Consider the following 2,954-nt stretch of genomic DNA (forward strand, 5'->3'; position numbering starts at 1 on the left):
GGGGGGGGGGAGCGGCTGCTGCAATAGAGGGAAAGACTGGGGTCTTCAAAATTTAATCATAACATGATTACATTGGGGGTCGGACTCGATGATCTATGGGGGTCGGACTCGATGATCTATTGAGGTCCCTTCCGACCCTAACATCTATGAATCTATGAATGACACTAAACGTGTACACTGTTACGCAATTACATCATTTAAAAGGGCAATTAAACCACTAAAAGGGGCAATTTCTCATGTGTACAAGGTCCCTTAGTCATGTGTACAAGAGCCCTCTTATTCTATGACTATGAACAAGTCACAAGGTCAGTGTTGCCACGTTGGGAAACTTGGCTCCCAGAGACTCCAGGAGCAAAGGGATTTCACCCCTGATGAACCCCAAGTGAAGAGGAGTTTACCTTGGATAAGGCTGAAGGGCTGCTTCCAGAGAGGCTTAGATACACATGGTATCTCCAGACCGTTCTAAAAGCATGCTTTCCCTGCGTGTGGGAGAGCACATTTTCAGTAACATCATAAAAAGATGTCCAGGGCACCAGCAAGTCTCAGACCCTGGCATTGAAGTGGAGGCAGCATGGGTGGCAGGCAGAGTTACTGCAGCCCTGATTGGATCTGCTGAACATGCTGGGAGAAACTGCACCGATTGACACGAGAGAAGGCAGGGAGCAGTCCCCTGCAGCAACGCTGACAGTGGGCCACCTGGATTTGACTGGTGGGACCCATCCCAGGATTGAATTCACATCCCATTACATCAGACACATGAATCCCAAAACCCTGAGTGCCAAGACATGGGGCACCAGGGAAAGTTTGAGTTCAAATTCTTGTTTTGCTTTGAAGATTACAGCATATATTGAGAGAGGGTTGACCCAGGAAAGGGTATCCCAGCAGGACCCCAGGTGACCTGACAAGGTGATAACAGACTTTGCTACTTTAAAGGGGTATGGCCACAACCGCCTAGTTGAGCCAGTGGAATGGGACATTACCCCAGCTTGGGGGAATGAGCCTATACCCCAGAGGGGGCATTAATAGGGCCGGTCCAGACTGGGCATGACCAAATGTGGGCTAGTGCTGTGGCTGCAAATTGGTTGGCAAGTGGACAGGATGTAGGGGAGGTCACTCGCTACTGCACCCAGTTGGCCCCAGGGAGAAAGACACTTCCTCCCTTGAGGAACACCCCCTTCTCTTTGTGCTTAAAGTCATCAAGTTGTGGCAGGTGAGTAAGAGAGGGGAATACACTGAGTGTTCACACTTCAAGTGTCCATTAGACCCTCTGCGGGCACAGTCAGACATTTGACAAAATATGTATTTACTAGCCAATTGCCCAACAAGAATGATGGTGGGGAGGCAGGGAAATGGGGACAGGGAACAAGCCTCCAGGGAGCTGCAACCTCCAGGGAGCAGGGGGAGGGTGGGTCCCCATCCCCTGGTTCCATGGCTGCTGCCTCCAGGAGGGGGGTGGGACCAGTGCCACTGGTATTGCCACCCCACTCCATTGGTTCCCCGGCCACTGTCTGCAGGGAGCAGAGGGGGGATTGATCCAGGGAGCAGGGGTGGGGGGGTCACCACTGGCCCCACCCCACTCCGTCCACTCCATTGCCGCCACCTGCAGGGATGGGGGGGCATGGCCAGTGGCACTGGTTTTAGCCCCCCTTCCTCCATCTGTTCTGTCTTCATGCCCTGCAGGGGATGGGGCAGAGCCAGCATTGCTGGCATCACCTTCCACTCCATTGGCTCTATGGACACTGCATCCAGGGAGCAGGGAGGGGAGGGGCAGCATGGACAGAGCCCTGTTTCCGCCACCCTCCCCACAACTCCTCATCCAGGCCTGCTACTCCCCTTCTCCCACCACCATGTCAGTCCTAGGCCCACTCCTCCCCTCCCCCTGCCTTAGGCACCACTGGCCTTACCCCACTCAGCTCCATCCGCTGTCCCTGCCATCATGGTGGCGCTCCACCCACTGCCTCCTGTCCCAAATGCTCTTCAAACACTCTGATTGTTTGTTTTAGACAAACAATTAGAGTGCAAATAAAGCATTATGGACAGACAGACTAAGGCTTCTGTATATATAGAATATTCCTAAGCCTGTGTTTACACATGGAGAGCTTTATGAAGTCTTTTGGAGGGTGAGAAGTTGTCATTCAATTAAAGTATTTGGTCAAAGGATAACTAAAAATCCTGTATTTAAAGAAATACTTTTGCAATAAACATTTAATCACAAATGTTTTGTGGGTTTCAGCTAGTTAAAAATATTTATAAACCCAGATATGGAATGTAAAGAAGGTTGACCTAATTGTCTGGATTTTTGAAAATGTTCTTTAAGTTTTCCTCAGAGGATTCAGAAACCACTTCTTTTTAATCTAAAGAAAAGACCTGTAGGAATGAAAATCCTGTGGCACCACTTTTTGAAGTTAGCTATCCCACAGCAACACTGACACAGGCCGAAAAAGCAAAGCAGACCGTCATAGAAGAAAAAACAGTCAGCAGTCTATTGGCAAGTGCTGCATCTGGTCATGCTATTTCAATTGAAGAAAACATCCTGAAGAAAACTCTCTGGGTTTCTTTTCCTGGAAAAAAAAATACTAATTGTAGTCTATCCTCATCAGAAGATAATTTAATAAAAGTACCACTATTATTATATTAAGACTCATTATATTCTTCCCTGATGTTGTATGTAAACATTGTATTTGTTGATTAGTACTTCATTGCTATGGAAATAGAGTAGGTCTTTTAACAAGCAGCTTTAATTTTAGAGAGGATATGTATTTTTTTGTTAAAAAGTAATGAATACCAATGGTTGTATGCAGCAGTCAGCTAAAATCTAACCATCAAGCACCTTTTATAGAACGATTTTTATTGAAATAATCAATATGTAAATGGGAGGTAGAATTGATATAATCAGGATAGAGTATAATATTTTCTACAAAGTACATTGCAAAAGCAAGTTTACAGAAAGGAAT

The sequence above is a fragment of the Alligator sinensis genome, unplaced genomic scaffold (genome assembly GCF_000455745.1).
Source record: "Alligator sinensis unplaced genomic scaffold, ASM45574v1 scaffold808_1, whole genome shotgun sequence".
Lineage (NCBI taxonomy): Eukaryota > Metazoa > Chordata > Crocodylia > Alligatoridae > Alligator > Alligator sinensis.